The sequence below is a fragment of the Pinus tabuliformis genome, chromosome 4_2 (genome assembly GCF_031772625.1).
Source record: "Pinus tabuliformis cultivar Carrire ecotype Pingquan chromosome 4_2, CPIR1, whole genome shotgun sequence".
NCBI classification, from domain to species: Eukaryota; Viridiplantae; Streptophyta; class Pinopsida; order Pinales; family Pinaceae; genus Pinus; species Pinus tabuliformis.
This window is the reverse complement of record NC_142304.1, coordinates 284459625-284467697: the sequence shown is the minus strand read 5'-3', so window position 1 is coordinate 284467697 and position 8073 is coordinate 284459625.

The window sequence follows — 8073 nt, the reverse complement described above, 5'->3', positions numbered from 1 at the left end:
CCTCAAAACAATAATAACAAATTTAGTTTTCTCATTACATCAAATACATAAAATCATGATTACATATGTCATTATGAAGACCGAACCTAGTTACATATTTGAACACATAGTCTAGCATGTTTAACTATAATCAACTATAATAGCTAGACAATTAATGTATTAGTGATCTAGCCATGTTAATTGGTTGGTTGATTAATGGTTAGGGGGATTGCAAGCTAGTGCATCAATGGTTAGAGAATGTATTGGTTAGTGGATTATTAATTGGGGAGTTATTAGATTAATGGTTGATGTTATGTCGAGTTGAAATATTTCCAAGAACATTTCATTAGTATATTTAAATTTATTTTATAATTTAGTATGGAAAATGATTTTTATGAGACATTGTCAAATATAAGATTTTGCAATACTTAACTTCGCAATAATATTACTTCAAATTAACTATTACTCTAGACTTAAAATCATTATAAATCACTATGAATTTCAAATAAAATATAATACAATAACACTTATCCAACTTTAATTTATAAGAATTTATTTATAATTACTTCCTTAGGTTTATGGCAACTCATTGTAGCATGACCATAAATAACTCAATAATGATGTGTTGTAGTGACTACAACGCCCTCCAAAATTTTGCCTTAGCTTCGTTTTGGAGCCTCCCTACCAACCATCCTTAGCAGCATGTCTTGCACTGTCAAGTACATAGGCTTCATTGGTTTTTCAGTGGTTTTCCAGCCTATGCATGTCAGTTTCACTCCCTTCACAGGCTGCCATTCCGGACTTAAGCTATTTGCTGGCTGAGCAGTTCCCTCAGAAAATTGCATAATTCTGGAGGGGAACCAACCTTCCCTCCAGAAGTTGCGAAAATCTGTTGGGCAACCTACTGGGCTCAGAAATTGTGCAGAATAGTCACACAAGCTTCCTTAAGAAAACTACGCAATATGACCCAACACTACAGCTCAGCCCAGAAATTGCTCATTTTTGGGAAACATTCATCTGCTAACCCTAGAAATTACGCAAACCGTCTGGGACAGCCAGCCCAGCTCAACTTAGGAACTGTGCAAATTTTCATCTCAAGCTCGCAGACCAATGCATGTGCCTTCAGGTTGATCGTTTCCCTCCAGGACCGAGTAAAACTGATTTGCATGCATGGGTTGCTTTTCCCGAAATAGCAAACGGCAGTATGCAAAGGCATCCCTAGATTTCAGGGATCTATTTTTAGAAGTTGGAGGTTACATACATAGATCGTTTTAGAAACCTCTCACCAAGTGTCGCTTTTTCCTAGATTTATGGCATGCGCATCATAACCTCGATCTTATCAGGACTTACGAATCGGAAGCTGCAGAGCTCATTCCTCACATCGATCTTGCAGCTCTGACATCCCACATCGCATCCAGGAGTCTTCGGCACTTTCAACTGAGCTGTTTCAGGGTTTCAACTTAGTTATTTCAGGGTAAGTCTGTTTCTCATGTCTTGTATTGCATTTCTGTCATTTTTTGTGTTTCGCTTTGTGTAAGTTTTGTCTGCTTGATTTTAATGAACGCTTGTTGTTGTTTTGATGTATGTTAGCTTGTAGAAGCACCGTTTCAGTTTTAATTTGCATCTCACTGTTGTTGCATGCATGACACTGTTTTTTCACCAAGGGGCGATCTGCTTCCCACACATGCATGTTTTTCCGTTTTATGAATCTTGCACTTACTATTTGCATGCATGATCATTCAATCTTGTTTACACTCAGTATAACCATGCCTTCAAAATTCTCATGTTTTCAGTCCCCTGTCAGCGAGTCTAGGCTGCCTTAGCCTGGACCTTGCCTTACTTGGCTAGCATTGAGCATTTCTGGAAGTGAAGGCTTTGCCTTCCCTCCAGAAATTGCGCAAATTTGGCCGAGCACTGACCTCCAGGCTTGCATTGCGCAATTATGGGAGGCAGTGCCTTGTTGGCCCCAGAAACTACGTAATGCAGTTTGCATGTCACTGCTGACTGAAATTATGCATTGCGCAATTTCGGTCCTCAGCAGGCCAGGCTGGACTATGCATTGCGCAATTCCAGCAGTCAATCAACCTCCCAATAGCCCGGACTATGCCTTGCGCATTTTTGGCAATCGGTCTCCAAACCTCCCGGTGAAAATTGCACAATCTTCACAATCAGTCACACAGGTATGTTGCATGTCAATCCTCCAGTTTGTTTTGGTTTTCAACTGACAAATTTCTTGCTATGAGTTTTGTTATGTATCCAGGTATCACAAGTGTTCATCTGCCTCTCAGCAGCATAGGTACAATGGCTTCCAGGAGATCAAAGTCAAAGACACTGTTTAGAGCGCAATTGGGGATGCAGTCGATCAAGTGTCTATGAACTTGCCTGTCTATGAAGACATCAAGTTGTCCATGGACAAGGATATCAAGATGAAATCGCAGCGACATCACAACGGGTAGCACCATCAACTACATCATAAGGTAGCACACTTGCGTGCGACAAATGGAAGAGGAAGGTTGTCGACAGTGCATAGGCAGAGCAAGGTTGCAAGTTCAAGAAGATCCACTTATGATGAAAGTAGCTTTGGAGATTGAGGCTACGAGGTGACAACGCGACAAGAGGATCACGCGAAGGTAGAGAGAGAAACAGAGGAGTTGCAAATGCTGAAGCGACAACTCAAGGAAGAACAGGAGTTGCACAAATGAGAGAAGGAGTTTCAGTAGGAGGTGCAACATGCACATACTGATGAAACTACTCCCATCCAGGTCAAGGATAATTTTAGGGGCGAATGTTCGCCCTTTGGCGAAATTAAGGGGTTTTAAATTTTTAGTGGGCGAATATTTTGTATCATAGTACATTTTTACAAATCACCTCAAATAGCCCACCTTATTTTAAGGGAGAGAGTAAAAAAGGTAAATTTAGCCCGTGAAATTAGGACCTACAACCTTCCATTCGCCCATTTTCAAGAATAGGTTTTATTTAAGTGAATCCATTCGCCCATTTTCAAGAATATGTTTTATTTAAGTGAATCTTATGGGCCAAATACCATATTTATAAAAGACGTATGGTAACTTAATAAAAATATAAATAAATGAGAGGTATGGTAAATAAATAAAACATTTTTTATATTTACTCCATAAGTCACCTTATATACATGTAAGGGTGTAAACAAATAAAAATATAAGTAAAGTGGAGGTATGGTAAATAAATAAAACGTCTTTTTATACTTACTCAAAAGGTATGGTAAATAAATAAAAATATAAATAAACTAGACGTATCGTAAATAAATAAAACCTCTTTTTATATTTAGTCCATAACCCTCGTTCTATTTATGAAGGCTCAAGAAAGAGGTTTTATTTAAGTGAATCCTATGGGCCAAATACCATATTTGTAAAAGAGCTATGGTAAATTAATAAAAATATAAATAAACGAGAGGTATGGTAAACAAACAAAACATTTTTTTATATTTACTCCATAAGTCACCTTATATTTATGAACACTCAAAAAATGGGTTATATTTAGGTGAAACCTATGGCCAAAATACTATGGGACAAATACCATGGACTAGATTGTTATTAATACCATGCAAAAAACCATTATTAACCCTAATATTAGAATTAATAAAAATAAAAATGGCACATGGTATTGACCCATGGTATTCACCAAAATGGCACATGGTATTGACCCATGGTATTCACCTGGAATGTAGCCTATTTAAATGGGGGAATTAAACCAGCATGTAGCCTATGCTAAGATTCACTAGGACTTTACAAAGTTTTATTATTTAGTGAAAGACTCGCCAAGATCTTACAAGATTTTATAATTGAGTAAAATATTCTCCATGCCTGGTGAGAGATTCGCCAAAAAATTATATATACATATTATATTATTGATAAAATCGCCTTCCATTTTTCCTATATACCATGGAGATTCGCCCATTTATTATATTTATAAATTTAGGGGGGTTCTTAAAATTTTCCCTGATCCAGGTTATAGACCCAACCCAACAACTAGTATGGAGCAGGCAGGGTGAGCAGTGTTATTGATCGCATGCAAGGATGTTTAGGAGCATGGATTTCATTATGTGCATGCATGCGACCCCACCCATTGGCACACTCACTAAGGCGAAGACATGAACCAAGTCCAATGGGAGCTGAACATGTATTTTGACAAGTTGATGCGCAAAGTCACCAGCACACACTTAAAGATCAACGTAGACATTATGCATCAGTATGTTGCTGGTCCAGCTGCACTCAAGACGATGATGCGCACGTTATTAGACGAGTTGGACAAGGGAGTCATATCAATGTACTCAGATGCAACGGAGGCAAGAGTTCGCTTTCAGCATGATGTCACCATTGAGCGTGCGAACACCATCACAGACGAACAAGCTTGGCATTAGTTCGCCACCGTCAATCATTACAAGGATGTAGAAGAGTTGGTCTTCCCACAACTGTTTGAGTCTTAGTGATGTCTTGCATGGCTTGCTCAAGCCTATTTTGTCTCACATGGGTACATGTGCAGATTGTATGTAACATCTTGTAAAGTGAAATTCCAAGTGTCGATAGTTGAATGTAACAGTCATATAGTAGTTGAAGAGTCGTGAGGGTAGGTGAATAGTCACAAAGGGGATGTCAAGGGTCACCCCACCCTTTTCTATTTATAGTACCTCATAACTCATTGTAGAGGCTTTTGGGCAGCCAAGCTTCTGATAGGAGTATCTTAGAGAAAGCTTGGAGAGTATTGTAACGAGCCTTGACTTCTCCACAGTGCATAGCTAGTACATCTATTTGGAGGAGCAGGCGGCAGTGACTGTAACGTTCCATTATCAGGACTAGTGGTTGGTCATGGTTGTACTGTATGATTGGAACTTTCACTTCTTAATATAACAGATCCATCATGTTTCATGCATATGTTGTTATTGTATTTCAGTTAACTTGGTTACTCTAATGATATATGTATATGTTTGCTTACACATGTATGTATAGACTCTTTCTGTATATGTACATATGAATCTTACTGAGATGTGTTGTTGGTTTAACAATCACTTTGGATTGTTGGTTTGCTTGCCTTCCAGTTCGTGATGCATCTTTGCTTGTGTGTTCCCTTCCAAGTTGCGTATTACTCATTCCACCTTTTGTGTGTTAGAACCATTCATGCACCTTCCTTGGCTTGTTGTGCATGTCACACCTTTGCTACCAACAAGGACATCTTACTTACCTCTACGCGCAACTACGGTCAAGGCGATACCGTAAGACCCACTGCTGAGACTCCTACACCAAACGACCTGAGGTCTAGTTGGGACTTCTTACTAGGTAGATCCCCTGACATGTTGGAGGGTCCAACACCGTCAACATTTTTAGCGTTAGAAGGAGGGCCAGATGACAAGTTGAGCCCTTACATCCTGTTTTGAATTTTCGCACATCTGTCATGGACACTATCAGACTCGTCCCTCCGTGATATTTTTCGCATGCCAAACTTCTCGAAGACTTCTATGCATTCCTTGGAGACGAGTTCTATGCAGAAGAGGCCAACGTGCTACTTGCATACACCACTTCGCGAATACCCATGACGGTGGTGTTGAAATCTGCTACCATGCAGTGTGCACTCACTTGAGCAGTTCTATGATCTCATTGAATCTACTTTCCATCATTTTTATCCAGAAACGTCTTGATAAAAAACTATTAAAACAACAGAAGACTCCTCGAGAATCACCTCAGGATTTGTGGGAGCGCTTCCGTGTATTGCAGTTTCAAGCTCCGTAAAGTTAGATGAAATTCCAGTATTCCATGGACAGATTTGAATATTGTCTTACCAAATCTGTCAATCCCAAGAAAAAGTTCAAGCTTAATCCCCATTCAGCATACTTCGGTGATGGAATTGCGCAATCACTGACGGACATGGTCGCTGTCACAAGTGGCTATTCTTCGTCCCCTCATCAAACAACTCCACCACTATAGACTGACGTGGGAGAACATGCACACACATTTGTTCAACTGTCACATTCTCCCAACATCACTTCTCTCAATTTTCGTGCAGACTTGGTTGCAAAGCCCATGGGTTGTCACATGCATGTCTTACCTCAACCTCCGTCTTCGTGTTCTGTTGATCCTCTGGATTGCGTTGTCTTGTGTTGTTCCATTATGGACTCTACACCTGTTGTGAACAAGGATCAAGCTATTGACAAAGTTAGTGTTGCACAACCAGCCTGCGCTGTAATTCATGAAGAGTATGAATGGGAGCATGAGCATCAACCCGCGGCAAAGGATGATTCCCTTCTGTATGCGCCTCCTCCATTTTTCCTGACATCTTTGGTGATTCTACCATCCCTAATTTCGCATGTGTATCCTCGTCTATAGATGCGCCCATTGTTGATCATTCGTAGAACACACCGAATGACAGTCAATCATCCGACAACGGAGAAGACAAATCATTCATTGAAGATCCACTTGATTTTTTCATCTGCTTTTTCCAGAAACATAGAGGGTGAACATTCTTGCTTGTCATCTACCCCTCTGTGTGATTCATCAAATCATGAGGATGCCGACAAACATCCTGAATTTTCTTTTTTCGTGATCTCTCTACTTCTTCATCCGATCACGATGTTGATTCAATCATTGTTAATCTATCTAAGGCACTGGTCTATGATCATATATCTGTCGACGAAGTCGAAACCCCGCAGATTGTCGAGGCACTTCAGCCCGAGCTGATGGTTATGTAAGGCCCTCGCTGTCCTGAGGTTGGTTTCACTTTCAATTGGGAAATTGTTCAAACACCTAAGGCTCCTCATTACTCATCTGTATGCATTGAAGATCAATCTAACTCAGATTTTGCTTCCTCCACTCGAACTACACGATCACATTGCTCATGCATTAGAGGAATATAACACAACTTGCGCAACGTAAGTGGTCTACCTTTCTCACGTTTGCTTACATGTCACAGTCAAGAAAATGTGTATGCTTAACATCTGCATGTAGTATAGCATAACACCATGACAAGTCCACAAATTACTTGTCATGTGCTTTCATTCACTTCTTTTCTGTGGGCGCACTTAAGCCCGGAGTGTGTTTGTCTTAATTGTTATATCTTTCATGTTTGCTGGTTCGCACTGTTGTGCTGTTCACGAACCATGCCTTCACCAACGTGGTTCGACCAATGCGCTGGTGGCTACATTGGAAGTATCACTTTACATAAGCAGACCCATGCACCATTAGCTTAGGAGTAGGAATAGTGTTTGCTTTTGATTTTTTTGCTTGCATGCATGTTTGCTTCTTACTTTGCATGTTTGTTTGTTTGCCTGCTTGTTTGCTTACTCACTTTGCTTATGCATTTGCTTCTACTTTTGCTTTGTTTTGTCGTTTGTTTGCTTGTTTACGTCCGTAGGTTAGTTTCACATGAAACCGTGTGTGAATCTTGAAACAAGTTGGGTAAAGTATAAGAGGACTTGTGCAGTTATCAATACTTGGTTATATGTCATCCTGCCTCTGTATGAAGAACTTGTTGTCTTCAGTCCATGATACATCAATGGAAAATATGTACTGTTCAAAGTGAACCTTGGTGAAAACACAACGCTTGCGCGCTAACTAGTGTCACCTACTCTAGTCGGTTGTTTTTGGGTTAATCCTTTTCAGCTCAGTCAAGTAGAGAAAGGTGAGTGGGAAAACCTTAACAAGCACGCCAGAGGTATATATAAAATATTTCTCTAAAGGAAAAACCTCTTATGCTCTCAATAAGTCGGGATCCCTCTTTCGCCCTGAAATGAATAAGTGTTATGCACAATTATGAAAATGAAAAAAATTCGAAAAAAAATGAAAAATTAATAAGGCGAAAGAAGAGAAATGCTTCCTGTGCAGAGAGGTGATGCAATTAACTCCGTTGGGGTACTGACCAAGGTCACTGGCAGCAAAGCGATGCTTGTGTTCCTGCGTGACTCCGTCGGGGTACTGTCTAGGCCAGCTCGCAGCGGAGCAACATTAGAGATGAAACTAAAACTCTAACGATCATATGGCTTGTGCACCAATATACCCCTCATCCCAATCGAAACGGTTGTGTTGGCTTGGCTTAGAATGTGTGCCAACCGACCAAGAGCTTGGCAGA